Here is a 20,287-nt window from a genome sequence, read left to right on the forward strand (position 1 = left end):
ATTGTCATAGACTGCAAAAGTCCACATTCCTGACCAGCCTTTGTACTGGACAGGCAGTTGAGCTGTAGGCAAGTCTACAGCTTGTGACATGAAGGGGTAAATTGTAACTTTGGCCTTTGGGTTGATGAATTTGGGGTCAACGAAGGATTGGTGGATAGCTGACACTTGTGCCCCCGTGTCTCTCCACGCAGTAACCTTCTTTCCGCCCACTCTCAAATTTTCCCTTCGCTCCAAGGGTATTTGAGAGGCATCCGGGCCTGGGGATCTTTGGGGTGATGGTGGTGTAATGAATTGCACTCGCATGGTGTTCTTGGGGCACTTGGCCTTGATATGTCCCAGTTCATTACACTTAAAGCATCTTCCATCTGATGGGTCACTGGGCCGAGGTGAGTTACTGGAGACTGGTGAGGTTGAAGGGTAGGGTATCTGTGGCTTTACTTGGGTGGTATGTGGGGTCTTTGGCTGTCCTCGGTTGTAGGGTTTATGGTCTGTGTGCCCCCTGGGGTAATCGTTCCCCTTGACAGTAGCTTTCTTGCTTTCTGCCAGTTCCATCCATTTGGCTCCAATCTCCCCCGCCTCAGCGATATCTTTGGGGTTTCCATCTTGTATGTACCGTGTGATGTCTTCAGGAACACCATCCAAGAACTGCTCCATTTGTATGAGGAGGTTCAGTTCTTCCAAGGTTTGAATGTTGTTTCCTGTTATCCAGGCCTCATAGTTTTTTGCAATGTAGTAGGCGTGTTTGGGAAATGACACCTCGGGTTTCCACTTTTGGGTTCTGAAGCGCCGACGGGCATGATCTGGGGTTATCCCCATTCGGTATCTGGCCTTGGTTTGAAAAAGTTTATAGTCATTCATTTGCAGCTTAGGCATTTCAGCTGCCACCTCTGCTAAAGGTCCACTGAGCTGTGACCTCAATTCTACCATGTACTGGTCTTCGGGAATCTTGTACCCAAGACAAGCTCTTTCAAAATTTTCCAAGAAGGCCTCGGTGTCATCACCTGCCTTGTAGGTGGGAAATTTCCTGTGCTGTGGAGCAATAATTGGCGCCGGGTTGTTAGGGTTGGCTGGCACATGCAGCCCAGCTTTTGCCATCTCCAGTTCATGTTTTCTCTGTTTTTCCTTCTCTTCATTCTCTTTTTGTTGTTTTTTCCATTTCTTTTTGGTGTTTTTCCATTTCTTTTTGGTGTTTTTCCATGTCTCGGCGGTGGGCCGCCTCTTCTTCTGCTTGTTTCCTTCGGTAGGCCAACTCTTCTTCTTCTAGTTTTCTTTTGTGTGCTGCCTCTTGGGCTGCCTGTTCTCTTTGGAAGGCTGCCAGTTCTCTTTGGTAGGCTGCCTCTTTGATCTGTTCTTCTCTTTCTTTCATCTCCATCTCTTTTTGTTTTATTTCCAGTTGTCGCCTGTGTTCAGCTTCTTTGATTTGTTCTTCGGCCTCAATTTTTGCCTTAGAAGTCATGATTCCTGTTTTCTTGTGTTGGGGTGCCCTCCGGTGTTTATCTTCTGAACTGCAGGTTCTCTGTTGCCTCCTGAAGTCTGCCTAGCAACAGTGCTTTTTCCTTTTCTCTCTCTAGCTAATGTTCAATGAAGGGAAACCAGAAAAACCACTTTATTTGCATGCCTATAAGTGCTGGTACTTGCCTCCTAATGGGAGGGCTATTGCATGACAAAAGACCCTTAACATGCAAGCCACAAACTGCGAGAGAGAGCAGAAAAAAAAAATTCTCTCTGGTTCCCTTTTAAAACCAACTGTTTCTCTCTGCTAAAAAGCCCTTAGCAGAGAAAAGAAAAATATAATATTTCTACTGGCTTCTGGATTCTGTCTATATCCCCCCACCACTGCCACTCATGACATAACCTTAGTCCCAGATTTGGACCTTAGCGTCCAAATATGGGGGTTAGCATGAAAACCTCCAAGCTTAGTTACCAGCTTGGACCTGGTACCTGCTGCCACCACCCAAAAAATTAGAGTGTTTTGGGGCACTCTGGTCCCTCTGAAAAACCTTCCCTGGGGACCCCAAGACCCAAATCCCTTGAGTCTCACAACAAAGGGAAATAATCCTTTTTCCCTTCCCCCCTCCAGGTGCTCCTGGAGAGATACACAGACACAAGCTCTGTGAAACTACACAGAGAGACTCCCCTTCTCTGTTCCCAATCCTGGAAACAAAAAAGTACTTTCCTATTCCCCCAGAGGGAATGCAAAATCAGGCTAGCACTCCAACACACAGATCTCCCCGATTTCTTCCTCCCACCAATTCCCTGGTGAGTACAGACTCAATTTCCCTGAAGTAAAGAAAAACTCCAACAGGTCTTAAAAGAAAGCTTTATATAAAAAGAAAGAAAAATACATACAAATGTTCTCTCTGTATTTAGATGATACAACACAGGGTCAATTGCTTAAAAGAATATTGAATAAACAGCCTTATTCAAAAAGAATACAAATCAAAGCACTCCAGCACTTATATTCATGCAAATACCAAAAAAAAGAAACCATATAACTTACTATCTGATCTCTTTGTCCTTACACTTGGAAACAGAAGACTAGAAAAAAGAAACTACTTCTCCAAAGCTCAGAAAAAGCAGGCAGCCAGACAAAAGACAAAAGACTCAGACACACAATTCCCTCCACCCAAAGTTGAAAAAATCCGGTTTCCTGATTGGTCCTCTGGTCAGGTGCTTCAGGTGAAAGAGACATTAACCCTTAGCTATCTGTTTATGACAGGGGTGCAGGACCCTCTGGTCCCCCCGGACCCCGCCTGGGCGGGCTCGTTGTGGGAAGTGCACGGAGGGACAGAGGATGCTGAATGCTCCAAGGAGAGACCCAGGAGGTGAAGCCGTGTGAGCTTCTTGCCCTGCAGACAGTCTGCTCCGAGGGAAAGGAGGCTCCCCAAAGTCCTGCCTGGCTTTGTGGGGAGCAGTTCCAGAGCATCACCCAGGGACTCCGTGACACTAGGCACCACATTTCAGGAAAGATGTGGACAAATTAGAGAAAGTCCAGAGAAGAGCAACAAAAATGATGAAAGGTCTAGAAAATATGACCTAGGAGGGAAGATTGAAAAAATTGGGTTTGTTTAGTCTGGAGAAGAGAAGACAGAGGGGACATGATACCAGTTTTCAAGTACATAAAGGGTTGTTACAAGGAGGAGGGAGGTAAATTGTTCCCTTTTACCTCTGAGGACAGGACAAGAAGCAATGGGTTTAAGTTGCAGCAAGGGAGGTTTAGGTTGGACATTAGGAAAAACTTCCTGTCAGGGTGGTTAAGCACTGGAATAAATTGCTCAGGGAGGTTGTGGAATCTCTGACACTGGAGGTGTTTAAGAGCAGGTTGAACAAACACCTGTCAGGGATGGGCTAGATAATACTTAGTCCTGCCCTGAGGTGGGGGACTGGACTAGAGACCTCATGAGGTCCCTTACAGTCAGTCCTATGATTCAGCGATTCTATGCAGCATCTGTGCTGGAGCATGACTTGGCCACGTACCGGTACAGGGGAATCAGAACTGCTCCCTCTGCCTGGACCTGGAGTCCTGGTACCCAGGGGTGCTCAGGGAGGGGCACCTGGACCGTGGCCAGCCCAGCAGGCTGGCACAGGGGGTGCTGACTGGACTGGCTGTTTGCCCCTCAGAGCAGAGGGGAGTGGGAGGAGACTGACGACAGTGGTATCTCCTGGGGCAGGGCCCTGGCCCCGGCCCTGCTCAGCTCCGTGGGGAGAGCTTCTCTAACTAGCACCATCTGACCCATGAGTTTGTGCCATCCCTGGGGTAGGATTTCTTCTAGGCACCACACCAGGCTGGCCGCACCGGCAGCAATCCTATCCATTAACCAGCCAGGTCACTCCCCGGCTACGCAGCCAGCCAGCCCATCCAGCACAATGCTAACCACCACCAGCCCTACGATTGATCCAGGGGAATGTCCCGCTGGTGGGAGACAGCACCAGGGAAAGGGGCCCCTGGGGGCTAAGAACAGCCATGGTCCCCAAGCAGACTTCCTTGCCTCATCCTAGGGAAGCCCAGGGGATGCTGGTCCTCAACATCCACGTCACTGGCTGGCTACTCAGTGACGGAGCGTGACACTTCTCAGCGACGCCCAGGGAAAATAGCTACCCCCTGCTCGTGGCAGGAGGGAGATCAGCAGTGTTCAAAGCTGGGCCTGGGCCATGCGTGCAGCATGTGTCAGCGCAGACACACTCAATCCTCGTCATCCCTGGACTCCGACCTGTGCTGCTGTAGAACAAGAAGATGGGTCCCGGCACGCCGGGCTTGCTTTGGTCCAGCGAGGTTTCCCAAACTAGTGACTTTCACATGAGACAGGGGGCAGAGCGGGGAATGAGACTCTAGGAACACCTGCCTAGGGAAAGAGCAGGAGACATGGGCTGCAAGCCAGGGATGGATGGCAGGGCTGTGCTGGGAAGTGCTCCAGAAACTCCCTCAGCCAGGGATACTGCAAAATGCCCTCACAATGCCCATTCACTTCCCATGAAACTCCTGGCCCCAGCAGGGGCCTGGCAGACGCCACTTGGGGAGGAGTGGGTATCAGGAGCTAGATTTGCAGGGTGCCGAATGGCAGGGAGTCGAGGTGACACCTGGCCCTACCTCCTTCATGGGACAGCAGCAGCTTTGTATAGTGTGGGTGTGTGACAGAGCAGGAAGCGGGGCGGATTTGACCTGGGAATGTTGCAGGGGAGTTACATTGGGAATGGGGGACTTCCCTTGAAGGAAGATCCCTGAGCTGTAACCTCAGCCAGGAGAGGGGTGGGGAGAAGTGACACCTTCTGCCCAGGAGACTGAACAAAGGAGAGGAGCAGCTGGGGGAGGGGGATAGAGCTGCTGGAGGGGGTTTTGTTTTCAATCTTGGGCTGGGGGGTGCAACGCAGGGAACCCCAAGCTGGGGTCTAAGCTCCCTGAACCCCCCAGAAGGACTGGATTGAGGGGTTCTGGTTGTACCTACAGGCTCCGCTTGGGACTGTATTCCTGTCATCTAATAAACTTTCCGTTTTACTGGCTGGCTGAGAGTCACGGTGAACCCCAGGAAGAGGGGGGTGCAGGGCCCTGATTCCCCCCACTCCGTGACAGGGTGTTAGACCCACGTTAGCAATGCAGGTAGGGCTGGGGCCACCAGCCCCTTGGAACAAGCTGTAGTTTAGCGATATCATTTCCCAAGGCCTCCACAGCTCTTGCTGTCAGCCTCCTCTCCTGGGTCTTAGGAGGCGCAGGGGAGAATCTAGACAACATCCACCTACCTCTCTGCTCTTCCAGCCTCCCTCCCTTCGCCCCTGGAGACCACAGCAGCACACGCTCTCTGCACTCCTTCCCTAGGCTGAGGGCGGTAGCAGTAATTGCATTGTTGATTAAGGAGCTCCTTAAACGAACCGAAAATTACAACCTAGAATTGCTGCTGTGATTATGAATCCATCCATTACTCTCCTCTGGTACTGCATCAACAAATGGTGCCACCCACCCAGAGCCGAAGAGGCTTCCTGAGCCCCCACCTAGTCTAGCTTCCCCGGGGACCAGTACAGGATGGCCCCAGTGCCTTCTCCAAGCTAGTTTTAGTAGCCTAAGGTAATGAGGCTCCCAGCATCACCCCAGCTCTGGCCAGTCTCTGTCCCAGGGCTCTGCTGCCAGCGATGATCACATGGAACAGATGCTCACCCAAGACTCCCATATCTGCCTGGATTCAATCGAGGTGAAAAATACCTTGGGAACAGATTTTCACCTGGCTGCCCCTGGGAAGTGCAGAGGCAGCTGGAATGAGAAGCATCAGCCAGAAAAAGGACTGATCTGGGCTTTGCAAACCTGAGGGAGTCCCGGGCCAGTCGGAGTTCTGGACAGGCACAGTGTGAGTTAATGACGGCTCCTCGGAGCAGCTAGTTCTGAATTGCAGAGGCAATTCTTGATTCAGTTCTAAATGGCGCATAGGATCTGGTCCAAGAGGTGAATACAGCTGAACCCTAATGTAATTAAATGTAACATCTTTGTGTGTATGTGAGTGGGGGGATACCAAAGAAACCCACCACAGTAACATTTAACTTCAAAAGGGGGAACTACGCAAAAATGAGGAGGTTAGTTAAATGGAAATTAAAAGGAACAATCTCAAGAGTGAAATGCCTGCAAGCTGCATGGAAACTTTAAATACACCATAATAGAGGCTCAAATGAAAAGCACTCCCCAAATTAAAAAAAAGACAGTAAGAGGACAAAAAATGCCACCATGGCTGAACAGCCGAGTAAAAGAGGCATTTAGAGGCAAAAACTGGAAGTTTTTAAAAACTGGAAGTGAAATCCCACTGAGGAAAATAGAAAGAAGCATAAACTCTGACAAGTCAAATGTAACTGTGTAATTGGGCGGCCAAAAAAGAATTTGAAAAGTAAGTAGCGAAAGACACAAAAACTAACAGCAACTTCTTTTGTGTCTATCAGAAGCAGGAAGCCAGTCAAGCAGCAGTGGGGCCCGTGGATGACCGGAGTGCTAAAGGAGCACTCAGAGAAAGCTGTTGCAGAGAAGCTAAGTGAATTCTTTGCATCGGTCTCCATTGGAGGGGATGTGAGGGAGATTCCCACACCTGAGCCATTCTTTTTAGGTGACAAATCTGAGGAACTGTCCCAGATTGAGGTGTCACTAGAGGAGGTTTTGGAACAATTTGATAAATTAAACAGCAACAAGTCACCAGGCCCAGATGGTATCACCCAAGAGTTCTGAAGGAACTCAAATGTGAAATTGCAGACCTACTATCTGTGGTTTATAACCTATCATTTAAACCAGTTTCTGTACCAAATGACTGGAGAACAGCTAATGTGACATCAATTTTTAAAAAGGGCTCCAGAGAAGACCCCGGCAATTGCAGAACTACTAACTGAGGTGTGGAACCCATCGCTTTAATCAGCCTCTGGCCCAGATGACTGGCAGATAGATAATGTGATGCCGATTTTTTAAAAAGGCTCCAGAGACCATCCCAGAAACTAGAGGCCGGTAAGCCTGACTTCAGTCTCAGGAAAATTGATTGAAACTTTAGTAAAGAACAGAATTATCCGACACAGATGAACACGATATGTTGGGGAAGAGTCAACATGGCTTGTGTAAGAGGAAATCATGCCTCACCAATCTGTTAGAATTCTCTGGTGGTGTCAACAAACGTGTGGACAAGGGGGATCCAGTGGATATAGTGTATTTAGATTTTCAGAAAGTCTTTGACAAGGTCCCTCACCAAAGGCTCTTAAGCAAAGTAAGCTGTCATGGGATAAGAGGGAAGGTTCTCTCACGGATCAGTAACTGTTAAAAGACAGGAAACAAAGGGTAGGAAGAAATGGTCAGTTTTCAGAATGGAGAGAGGTAAATAGTGGTGTCCCCCAGGGGTCTGTACTGGGACCAGTCCTAGTCAACATATTCATCAATGAGCTGGAAAATGGGGTAAACAGTGAGGTGGCAAAGTTTGCTGATGAACAAAATAATTCAAGGAGTTAAGCAGACTGTTGGGAGTTACAGAGGGATCTCACAAAACTGAATGACTTGGCAAGAAAATGGCAGATGAAATTCAATGTTGATAAATGCAAAGTAATGCACATTGGAAAGCATAATCTCAACTATGCATACAAAATGATGGATCTAAATTAGCAGGTACCACTCAGGAAAGATCTTGGAGTCCTTATGGATAGTTCTCTGAAAACATCTGTTCAATGTGCAGCAGCAGTAAAAAATGCGAACAGTATTAGGGACCATTAGGAAAGGGATAGATATTAAGGCAGAAAAGATAATGGCACTCTATCAATCCATGGTACACTCACATCTTGAATACTGCCTGCAGTTCTGGTCACCCCATCTCAAAAAAAGATATAATAGAACAGGAAAAAGTTCCAAGAAGGGCACAGAAATGATTAGGGGGATGGAACAGCTTCCATAGGAGAAGCAAGAAAAGAGGCTGAGACTGTTCATCTTAGAAAAGAGACGACTAAGGGGGGGATATGACAGAGGTCTATAAAATCAGGAGTGGTGTGGAGCAAGTGAGTAGGGAAGTGTTCTTTACCCCTTCTCATAACACAAGAACTAGGGGTTGCCCAATGAAATTAACAGGCAACAATTTTAAAACAAACAAAAGTACAACATACAGTCAGCCTGTGGAACTCTTTGCCAGAGGATGTTGTGAAGGCTAAAGGTATAACTGGGTTCAAAAAAGAACTAGGTACATTCATGGAGGACAGATTCATCAGTGGCTGTTAGCCAAGATGCTCAGGGAAACAACCCCATGCTCTGGGTGTCCCTAAACCTCTGACTGCCAGAAGCTGGGACTAGATGACAGGGGATGGATCCCTTGATAAATTGCTCTGTTCTGTTCATTCCCTCTGGGGCACCTGGCAGTGGCCACAGTAGGAAGATGGGATACTGGGCTAGATGGACCTTTGGTCTGACCCAGTGTGGTGTTTCTTATGTGCTTATGTTTACTCAGAAGGTTCACCCCAAAGCCCAGCATGGAATCTCACCGGGATGCAGCCAGGCGTTCTTCCAGCAACCGAAGCTCACATTGAACAGTGTGTTAGTGCGATGGCCATGCTTGGCCCAACTGCAGGCTTTGTTGGCAACTTACCAAGAGCCTGAGGGCTGCAGACAGATTAGTGCTTCCCTTATCTCGAATGCATCGCATCGTGTTTGTCAGCTGCTCCATATTACGCAGCAGGACAAGATCAGCAATGAGGATATCTGTAGCCAAATCTACCAGTTGTCTCAGTGAGCACTGATTTGGTTGTGGTGGCTTTCTTGCGTAAGCAGAGTCAGGATGAGCTCTACCCTGACATCTGGTGGTGAATTATGGCGAGTGTGGAAAAGAATTTCAGAGGCTGATCGTGTTTGCATAGGCACATACACCTCGCCTAGCATAGCCCACGGTAGCCTAAAATGGTCACTTTGGCAGCTGTGGGATCCCCAATTTCTCTGTTATTGGGGCAGGAGGAATAAAGCGTTGTCACCCTGATTAAGTAAATGAGGAACTACTAAGCTGTTTTATGATAAAGGGTTTCACTATCAACTAAATAGCACTTGCTGGACAAGGGACATGGGTTCCAAAACCTGGTGAATTGAGGGAGGTTGGGCATAGGGATCTGTACTTGGTGGTGTAGGTGCTTTGGGTGAACCAGAAGTACCAGTTCCACCTACGCCTCTCTCCACTGGATCATCGGAGTTGATTTTTGATTCCCTTAAGAATCTAGATACAGGTTACTAAGCTGAACTGACTATGGGCTAATGGTGCACTAGCAGTGGGGCTCCCCTACTGTGAGCTGGAATTGCTGAGCTGAGAGCACTGAGTACTGTGCTAACTAGTGGGGGAGCCTGAAGCTATGCTGCGGAACAGAGCAGCTGGCAGAATGGAGTGGAGCAGTGGTGGAGCCACGGAGTGAGTGGAGCCGAGCAGTTTGTGGGGATGGCTGGTGGAGCAGAGCATCTGGCAGAGCGGAGCAGCTGTGGGATGGGTGGAGTGGCCCACAGAGTGAGTGGAGCTGAGCAGTTTGTGGGGATGGCTGGAGCAGATCACGGGACGGCTGGTAGAGCAGAGCAGCTGGCGGAGCGGAGTGAAGCAGTTTGTGGGGTTGGCTGGAGGAGCAGAGTGGAGTGGCTGGTAGAGCGGAGCAGTTCGTGGAGAAGGCGGAAGCAGAACCCCACGGAGAGGCAGGGCAGTTGGTCCCGGGCCACGTAAGGTGCCCCTTTCTACCCAGGCTGGGGGAGGGGGACCTCTGCAGATAGACTTTCGAACTCTGGGGCTGCACTGACCCGGGACAGAGACTTTTGGGACTGTGGGTGATCTTTGGGTTGCTGGACTCTAGGGACATTTGGGGTATTGGACTTTGGAGTCTTGGGGTGATTTGGGGGTTGCTGGACTCAAGAGCCCAGGGGAAAGGACATGGCCCAATTTCCTGGGGTGGGTCTTTGCTCACGGTTTGGTCTATGAACTCTAGTCAAGGTGTTTTCCCAATTTAGTGCTTGTTGTTTATCTCATGTAATTAAACCTTTTCTGCTACACCGAGACTCTGTACTTGCAAGAGGGGAAGTATTGCCTCTTTGAGGCGCCCAGACGTGTGTGTAAGATTTTCCCAGGTCACTGGGTGGGGGCTCGAGCTGATTTTGCATTACGTTGTAGGGAAGGGACCCCTATGTATTGAACCCAGCCATTGCTGCTATCAATTCGGCCTGGCAGAAGAGTTACACTTGGTAGGGACATTTTGTTGGGATGGAAAACCAATGATTTATGAAGCGTGTTTTCCAAAGAATGCTGTTGGATGGCCGGCGAGCACGTGGTCACCAAACGCTTTTGTGGCACAGTAGCACCTCAAATGCCAGACCTAGATGGAACAGCCATCCAGCATGTCTAAAGATTGAGCCAGGTGGTGTGTGATCTGCAAGGAGGCAATGTTCCTTTGGGATTTGCCTTGCTGCTGCTGCTGCTGACTTGAATACAGAGGTGAGGGCCAATGGAGACTACAGGTGCCAGCATGGTGTGCTCCAGCTGAGTGCACCGTGGCCTCACTACGTTTCATGCTGGGATCCATAGTCTTGGTGCCACAGGCTGGCCTGCAGGAGTCTGCACTGGAGCATGAGTCCTATGGCGTGTGCTGACAGCATATAGAACGGAGACCTGCTCAACCTCCAACATCCAGCTTCCACACAGCCCAAAGCCTGAGGCAGTTTGGATCCCACACGGCTGGGGTCAGCACATTTTGACAGGAGGGGTGATTTGTAAAATCTGGGCCTGGCCTGAGGTTTGGTTCCAACTTCCCCGGCACTGTGGGGAGGGCTGGGACTTTGCTTCTGGTCACTCTCTGGTTTATGGTTTCGTCACCTAGACTCTTTACCCCATGGCTCCTCCATGCTAATTGTGAAGCTCCCTTCCTGACTGGGCTCCACACTCCCTTCCTCCCGCTCTCTCCCGTCCACGGTGCAGGCTCCTCAGGGTCCTACAGAGTTTGCAGCCTGGTGTTTGCCACTTCCCCTCCAGACACAGAGGGATGCAGGAATCTCAAGGGCTGGTTGGTGACAGCAGGTACAATTACAGAGCGCAATTTGGCGGGCACTGACTGATGTCAGGGTCGGCCCTTCTCCAGAGGGGAGTGCGAGCAGGCTGGCATGCACACAGCGGCTGCCTTGAGACACATGGGGAAAGGCTCATTAATACGTTACATGCAAAGCTATTGTCATAGGGACAGAATCACAGGAATCAAACTCATCTGCTGTGACAAAACCAGAGGAAACCAGGGCACTGGCATGTGAGCCCACACACAGACACGCATTCTTCTGCAGATGCACAAGTACACACACCACGTGTACAAGATTCTGCAGATGCACAAGTGCACACAAACATATGTGCATGGCCATACACACATTCTGACTCATGCCTGCACATACACAAAACGTATGTGCACTAACATCCATTCATATGCCACCCACTTTGGAGCTAGTCCATAGAGGCGATAACAACCTACTACTTCTGCCCCCTGATGGAGCTACTCCTTTAGCTCAAGAGGCAGAGGTCTGTGCTTTGGTGCTGAGGGTTGCAGGTGGGGGATTGTTACACACATTTCCTACTCAGATCAGATGAACTTTGTCCTGTACAAGCTCCTCTCTGTTTTCTCATGGCCCTCCCCCTGCAACTCTTGCTGGCAGCTGCTGGGCCCCAGGGTGCAGTGTGACCCCAGGTAGACACAGTGCACCCAGGGCTGGCTCCAGGGTTTTTGCCACCCTAAGCTACAGGAGGGGAAAAAAAAAGCCTCGATTGCGATCGGCAGCAGCTCCACCGCCCCGCTTTCTTCTTCAGCGGTAGGTCCTTCCCTTCGAGAGGGACCGAGGGACCCGCCGCCAAATTGCCACCGAAAAGCCAGACGTGCCGCCCCTTCCCCTTGGCTGCCCCAAGCACCTGCTTGCTTGGCTGCTGCCTGGAGCCGGCCCTGAGTGCACCTGTCCCTGGATCTGGGCTCTTTGTGGAGCATCTTCTGTGCCATCGCCCAGTGAAAATGAAGCGTCGCTGGGAGACCTGTGTCACTGGCGGCTGCTGCAGCCTCCACGCCGCCGGGTGGTGAGGAAATCGTGGCTGTGCCAGGCCTCCTTTGCTTTAGTCCCCTCCAGCTGGCGAGCTGGCCTGGGCTGAGCTGGGCCTCTCTCCTGCCTTCTCATTGGTGCGGACGCCAGGGGCTGGCGCCCAGATGAATTCCTCAGTGTCCCGCCTCTCCCTCCCCATGTTAATCTGGACCCAGGCGTCTTATCTTCCCCCAGCGTTTTCCTCACTCCTGCTTTTCCCTCGTATACCACCAGGGCTGGATGACGCCCATCCTACACCCCTGTGCTCTCCACCACTGCCTCTTTGGGATCTTACCAGGGACTGCACGGGGTGCTGCAGAGACACTGGTGACCACGTAGGGGGCGCTCTGCTCTCCTCTCACAGTGAGTGCTCACCCCAATGGCCCAGCGCAGTGCTAGCAGCACCACTGCACTGCAGAGAGTGACACTGCTGACCCCGTAGGGGGTGCTCTCCCCTCACGGTCAGTGCTCACCCCAATGGCCCAGCGCAGTGCTAGCGGCACCACTGCACTGCAGAGAGTGACACTGCTGCCCCCGTAGGGGGTGCTCTCCCCTCACGGTCAGTGCTCACCCCAATGGCCAAACGCAGTGCTAGGGGGCGCCGCTGCACTGCAGAGAGTGACACTGGTGACCCCGTAGGGGGCGCTCTGCTCTCCTCTCACGGTCAGTGCTCACCCCAATGGCCAAACGCAGTGCTAGGGGGCGCCACTGCATTGCAGAGAGTGACACTGGTGACCCCATAGGGGGTGCTCTCCCCTCACGGTCAGTGCTCACCCCAATGGCCAAACGCAGTGCTAGGGGGCGCCGCTGCACTGCAGAGAGTGACACTGGTGACCCCGTAGGGGGCGCTCTACTCTCCCCTCACGGTGAGTGCTCACCCCAATGGCCCAGCGTAGTGCTAAGGGAGCCGCTGCACTGCAGAGAGTGACACTGGTGACCCCGTAGGGGGTGCTCTCCCCTCACGGTCAGTGCTCACCCCAATGGCCCAGCGCAGTGCTAGGGGGCGCTGCTGCACTGCAGAGAGTGACACTGGTGACCCCGTAGGGGGCACTCTGCTCTCCCTTCACGGTCAGTGCTCACCCCAATGGCCCAGCGCAGTGCTAGGGGGCGCCGCTGCACTGCAGAGAGTGACACTGGTGACCAGTAGGGAGCGCTCTGCTCTCCCCTCATGGTCAGTGCTCACCCCAATGGCCCAGCGTAGTGCTAAGGGAGCTGCTGCACTGCAGAGAGTGACACTGGTGACCCCGTAGGGGGCACTCTGCTCTCCCCTCACGGTGAGTGCTCACCCCAATGGCCCAGCGTAGTGCTAAGGGAGCTGCTGCACTGCAGAGAGTGACACTGGTGACCCCGTAGGGGGTGCTCTGCTCTCCCCTCATGGTCAGTGCTGGCCCCTAGTGCAGTGACAGTTCGTGTCCCTGTGCAGGGCCCTGAGGTGGAGTGCGCTAGGCAGTGAGCTGTCACGACAGGATACATGCAGTCGAGCTGGCTGGCAGTGCCATGCTAGGAACCCCTTTCCCTTGCTCCTCAGCCCCAGCAGGATAAATTACTAGCCCAGCTCCCCTCTGGCTGTCTCGGGACCTGGCAGATGTGTCTCCCTCGTTCTGCTCCCTGTGCCCATTCCCCACCAGCTCAGCACCCCAATGTGGGTCAGAGAAGGAAGGAGCATTCCTGCCCCCAGCTTTCCCATCCCAGGAGACAGAAAGATGCAGGTGGGGGAGAGCTGTGCCCTGCGGTTGAGGGGGAAGCTCCCAGGGCTCCCTGTGAGCAGCCCTCCAGTCCTGGTGGCAACCCAGAGCCCGTGTGTGGGGCCCCAGGTGGATCTGGGAGCTCTGGGCAGGCCGAGCAGACCCCACGGAGAGAGTTGAGTGACTTCAGAGCTTGATTCTGTCCTGCCTCGGGGGCTGTGGAGGGGCTCTCTGCTGAGTGACCACGAGGGGGGCTCTGGGGAGGCGGGGCAGTCACCTGAGGGGGACACGCTGCTGAAATCCCAGTGACAAGAGTCTGTTGGAAATAACTGGGGGGGGCTGGGTCCCTGACGGGGATCCCAGGCTCTGATCCCTTCCTCACTGCTGGGGGAGATTGTTGGCTGCTGGGCACCATGCGTGACAGGCTGCAGCCCCCACTGCCCTGCAGACAGACTGGCACTGACTGGAAACCAGCTCACTGCGCTCTGGGCCGCGCGGGGGGGCCTGTTCATCTGAGATGGCTGGGGGTTGCGACAGCCCAACCGGACGGTAGCCTGGGTAGGGTGACCAGATAGCAAGTGTCAAAAATTGGGATGGGGGTGGGGAGTAATAGGCACCTGTACAAGACAAAGCCCCACATATTGGGAACTGTCCCTATAGAGACAGGACATCTGGTCACCCTGTGCCTGGACAGTGTGGAGATGGCAATGGGGCAGGCCGAGTGCTGCTGTCTGGTTGTCTGGCAGGTGCCCCCAGTACCTCTCCTCTGGGCTGACGGGCTTGGGGCAAGTCCCTCCCCAGCACATCCCCTCTGGGCTGACGGGCTTGGGGCAGGTCCCTCCCCAGCACATCCCCTCTGGGCTGACGGGCTTGGGGCAGGTGTCCCCCCCCAGCAACTCCCCTCTGGGCTGATGGGCTTGGGGCAGGTCCCCCCACCCTGCCCAGCACCTTCCCTCTCTGACACCGTGCTCTGCTTCGGGGCATTTCCAGCCACAGGACACTTTGTCCTTTGGAAATCATCACAGATCATGAGGTGGAAATGGGTGGGCGGGTCTGAAGCATCGCCCTGCCCTGTTTTCTCTCTTGCAGACACACCAAAGAGCAGGAGATGTTAAGAGCCTTGCAGACTGGATTGAACCTGACATTTGAGACAGGGAGGGGGGACCCCTTACGCCAGGCAGAGCCCTCCCCACCCAGGGGGCCTGTGCACCATTGTCTCCCATGCGGTATTTCCTAGCTGTGAAGATGTTGGCGTGAGACTCATTCCTGGGAAGCTCTGACTTCGGGTGGAGCTGCCTGGCACGTCGCCAAAGGGATGATTTACTGTAATTCCCCTGGAAAGCCACTTTGTCATCACTCAGCTGGAGAGCTTGAGCTGGACTTAAACAACAGGCTCCTGAGGAGCCTTGAATAATTCACGGTTATAAATATTAATCACTCCCATCTCTTGTGGCGGGCGTGTAATTGCCAGGAGTGTTCTGGAAGAGCGGCTCTGGGCCCCCTGCAGACGTACGTTAACTCTGCCATCGCCATGTGGTGACAGCCAGGTGTCCTGGACGCTGGGACACGACCCCCCGCCTGGGCGCCGGCTGGAGCGCATGCCCGCAGCATGCAGGACGCAGCCTGGCCCACGCTGCTCTAGGAACCCCGGCTCCCACCCCAGTGAAACGGGAGGAGCATTAGCAGCACTAGCTATTCAGGCGAATTCCAAGGAGGAGGAGAACCCTCCTGGGGTGCCACAGCCCTGCTGCATGGTGCTGGCACAGCTGGCATGGCTCAGGATCCGGAAAGCGACAAAAGACAAACGTAGTTCGATTTCAACAAGCCCCCTGCAGGGCCTTGAGTCTGAAACTGGGCGTGACACCGGGCGTGGGCTGGGGGCTGGGGGTTGAGAGGGCCTCCCTCCCAGCACGATCAGCTGTTCAGCGGCATGCAGGAGGCACTGGTGGGGGGCGGGGAGGAAGAGGAATGGGGCGGGGAAAGGTGGGGTGGGAAGAGGTGGGGTGGGGGTGGGGACTTGGGGGAAAGGGAGAGCGAGGGCAGGGCCTGGAGCGAAGCCAGGGTTGAGCACCCACCAGGAACTCATAAAGTTGGTGCCTTTGTCTCCCAGACAGCCTCCAATTAATACAGCGATTTAATAACAGCAGAGATGTGATAGACTCAGCTGAACGGCCGCATGACACTTTAATGAGTGTTAACGGGAGGTAAGAATGAAATCCTGCTGGCGCATTAGCATGAGAAAAGGCTGGCGGCAGGCAGGAAGGTACCATCTGTATTACTCCTGCCATGTTGCACTGCCTGAGCAGCAGGAATGACATTTCATGTTTCAATTCATTTGCCCATTTGCCAGTCAGCTGGAGACGAAAGGTGAGGGCCCTGGGAGGAGCTCGGTGTCTGGCATAAATGAAGCCCAGAGGAGAGACGCTGATTGAGAGAGACCACGCTTGGAGCTGGACTGGATGGGACCCCTTTCGGAGCCCACCATTGCCTTGCTTAGATTGACCACAGGGGGCACCGCAGAGTGACATGAGTGGCCACCTCATGTCCCCCCACCTCAGTCCAGGATTGAATCTGGAATGGCCTGCAGGTTGGTACACGGGACCTGCACACACCACGCTCTCGCCTGGAGACTTGACTTTGGTTCTTTCTTGTTTCCCTTACTCTCGCACCAAAGCTTGTTTCCACTGGAAGTTTGCATCTGCTCCGAGTGCATGGGAACGTAGCCCTGCGCCTGTGAACAGACCGCAAAGCAGTAAAGGCCCAGGACAGAGCACCACGTCTGACTGTAAGGGCTTGTTGGCATGGGAACGTGTTTTCAGTGGAACTTTAGATTTCTGGCATGAGCTGCTGTGCGTCCCCACACACAAAAGGCGTTTTCTCAACTTCTCTGGCGTCCTATCGCACTCTTGCTAAGCCACGTTGGAAGTGACAAACCCTGGTTTGGAATGAGCGATAGTGGCATAAGGTGTGTGTGGCTGTAGCCCAGATTCGCCAGAATGCTTCTGGCAGTCCTCCCTCTGCTATCCCATACTGCATTGCTTCCTGGCCTTGTGCCTTCTGCTGCTCTGGGCTCCTCTTGACCAGATGTCACCTCCCTTTGTCAATGCTCATGGCCAGCGGCGTGGCGAGTTCACAGACATGGGCACGGACCCATTATTGCAGCCATGTGCCAGGTGTCTGTGTGTCTGGTCCGGAGGTTCTGGACTTCCTTGGCCTGTGGGGACAAGAGCACGGCTAGTCCCATCGGAACAGAAGTCAGCCGCATGCGAAGCTATAGGAGCAGCTAGTGGAGAAATGTGGGGGAATGGGCTGAAGCCAGGGAGCTCTGGCAGAATCACAGTACCACTCAGCACAGAACAGGACCTGCAGTGATGCTCCCATTGCCTGCACTTCCTCTGAGGAGCTGGACCAGATGTTTGCCGGGAGACCACCACTGGGTCCTGGCCTGGGTTTCTGCACAGCTTAGCTGGGGCATCAGAAGGTGCCCAAGTGACCAGGGATCCCGGCCTGGAGGAAGTTGCCTCGGATGGTCTAGATCTCTTTGCAAGACCTAACCCCACCTCAGAGATTCAGTCAGAGACGGAGCCAGCGATGCCCTGAACTCCGGGCAGAAGGCCAGCCGGCCAGAGCTGGGGAGGAGAGCTCTGCCGGGCTGTGCCCTGTGCTCTGGTGCAGATTTCAGCCACCTTATGCTGGGTGCCGTCAGGGTGTTGCCACGTCAGATGGATAAGAACTAGTTGTCTCTCTCCCCCACTCAACTTTTCTCCTCCCCGCCCAGCATGCACTAAATGGTGTCCACACCAGAGACTTCAAAGGGTTTATATCCCTGAAGTATCAACTCCTCCAACCAGCTCCCCAACATGCCCCCTGTGACGGAGCCACGGGATCGGTGCTATGCCCCCAGCTTCGGAATGGTCTCTGGGAGGAACCTCTTAGATGTGCCAGACCCCGAGGGGTCTCACTCTTCAGGGTAGGCCACCCAGCCTCACCGCCTCTGGAGACCGAGCCCTGGGACTGCAGCCCTCCTGCTACCCTCCCTGAGATCTGCCCTGCGTGTCCCATGGACACGGTATTTGCAGGGACTCTCAGTCTTTGCAGTGACACTCAGGCAGCACTTTGCAAACAGTCGGGTTTATTAGTCAGCTGGGCACAGCCTGGGAAGGCCTTAGGTTAGCACAGAGAGATGAAGGTTACAGCGATGGGAGGGGTTCTCCCATCCTCAGTAATCCACCCCCCTGAGAGGCAGGAGCTAGGCTGACAGAAGAAAGCTTTCGTCCACCCAGCGCTGCCATTGCTCAGGGGGTGGATTTTCCACACTCTGAGCCACGTAGCGGGGTCAACCTAACTTTTTAGCATAGACCTGGCCTCGTATTGAGCTCAGCTTGGCATCCCAGGGTGCAGCGCTGTTAGAAGGGAGAGGTCAAGCCAAGGCTGTGACTGCGGGCTGCTCGGCATGTCCTGCAGGGTTACGGGGGTGTCGGGTCTGCAAAGGTCTGCAGCTGTGGACGGGATCTGCCCCCCACTTCTGAACATTGCTTTCCATCGGCTGCCAGGCCCCAGGGGAGGTGGTGATGACTCCTCTTCGTGCAGGACAGGCGGCGCTGGGAGGAAAGGCACCAGCCCCAGGCATGAGGCTCTTTGAAGTGTGACTCCTGCTGCAGGGAGCGCCCAGCTCCGACTCGCGTCAGTACCGGCCCCTCTGGAATGAGGTGAGCGGCGGCTGCAGCCTGCGAGCGCTGATGAGGTCACACCTCAGCTGGCACCACTGCCCCAGCGTTGCAGATTAAACGGCTGTTGCCAAGCTGCGTGTTTTATTTCAATGCAAAGAAATCTCCCGGGTCGGGGCCGTTCTGCTGCGGGACATTGAAACGCAGAGTGAGGGGAGGTGATGGGAGCCAGGCAGCCGCCTGTGAGCATCGCGGACGCTCCAGTCCAGCCGCACTCACCAAGGATGCTGTGGCCCAGGCTTGCTGGGCTGTGGAGTGCAGGTAGGACCTGCCAGCTGCCACGGGCACGGAACCAGGACAGTCCCCTGCCTCTGCCCTACCTCCAGCGGCCCTACATTGCCCCCCTGTACCAAGCACTACACAGGCCGCGGCCCTAGCCCAGCCCACGGCACCAATGGGGCAGCATCTGGGGCCCTCGCTGTAGGATGCTGCAGGGTTTTTGGGTCAGGGCTCGAGGAGGGGGCTTGTGAGTCCCTGAACAAAGCTCTAACTAGTGCTGGATGCCGGGGGAGTCACTTCAGATTAGGGGCAGCGTTCGGGTTCAGCCCCAGAGTTCAGTGACCCCGACCTGATGTGCACCCCAGTGAGACGAGGTCACTATGCAAGCCCTGGGCTGTGGAAGCAGCGGGCGCCTCCTTCTCTGCACATTCCTTGGCTGAGCTGCTGGAGTGCGGAGGGCACCTGGCCGAGCCATCCATCTTCTGCTCCCTACCCCAGTGTTCGTGCCAGCCCGCTCAGGGTGTGCACCGCTGCCCGCTGCGGGGCAGAGTCCTGGGACCAGCCCAGGGGCAGCCAGGCCTCGGTGTTGGAGTGGGAGTCAGGTCTAGTGGTTAGAATAGGAGAAGGGAGCCAGGAATCAGAGCCCAGGTGGCAGAGCCAAGGGCCAATCAGCTGACTCTGCCCACCAGTCAGGCAGCCAGCTGTGCTCGTTAGCATACCTGGGTGCTGGCTCTGCTGCAGGCCCAGATTCCTGACACACAGACTGAGCTGCTCAGGGATATGTGGCTTCCTTCTATGGGTGTGTGTGTGTGTGTGTGAAGGTCACTGACGCAGCCCCCTTAGTGACTGTGCCCTGTTACCGGCTAGTCGCTGTCCTGAGTGTAAGCTGGCACCTCCACCGCAGTCCTTCCCTGCAGGCCTGTGCAGCCAGTGCCCAGCCAGCTGCCCCTCGGCTCCTGGGGGCCTGGGAGTGCTGGGGTTGGTAGCCACACGATGGGTTCAGCGTGCCCTGGGCACTTAGCAACCTTTGGGAACAAGGTTTAGTTTCTGGAGGCTCTGCGCTAACTCTAGGGCTGTTTGCACGAGGGCTGCAGGGCGAATGCCACTCCGAGTCCTGCCCGCCCTCTGTGCTTGGAGCGGTGCCCGCTGGGGCAGGGTCCACATGTGGGTGCAGCCCTTAGGTTGGCACGTAGCAGCTGTGAGTTGTGAGCCTCCCCCAGCCCCTCGCTGGCACTGCTATGCCATGGCTGCCAGCGTTACCCCTCTGGTCGCCCAGCACGGCCTCCTCCAGGAACGCAGGCTGCGGGCACCAGGCACCCCACAGGGCAGCAGAGTGAATTTCCTGGGCATGACATTTCTTATGGCAACGGGCAGCTCAGTGTGTTCTCTCGCTAACACCCAGCCAGCTCCGGAGGTCTATGCACCGTTAGTGAGCATGGCGACAGGACTGGCGCTAGGGTTTTGAGCGCCCTAGGCAGACGGCAATTTCGCCGCCCGCGCGCTGGTCCCGCGGCTCCGGTGCAGCTGCTGCAGTGGTGTCTGCGGGAGGTCCACCGGAGCCGCGCGAGCAGCCCACTGTCCGCAGGCACGACTGCTGCAGCTCCACC

The sequence above is a fragment of the Gopherus flavomarginatus genome, chromosome 3, assembly GCF_025201925.1.
Source record: "Gopherus flavomarginatus isolate rGopFla2 chromosome 3, rGopFla2.mat.asm, whole genome shotgun sequence".
Taxonomy (NCBI): domain Eukaryota; kingdom Metazoa; phylum Chordata; order Testudines; family Testudinidae; genus Gopherus; species Gopherus flavomarginatus.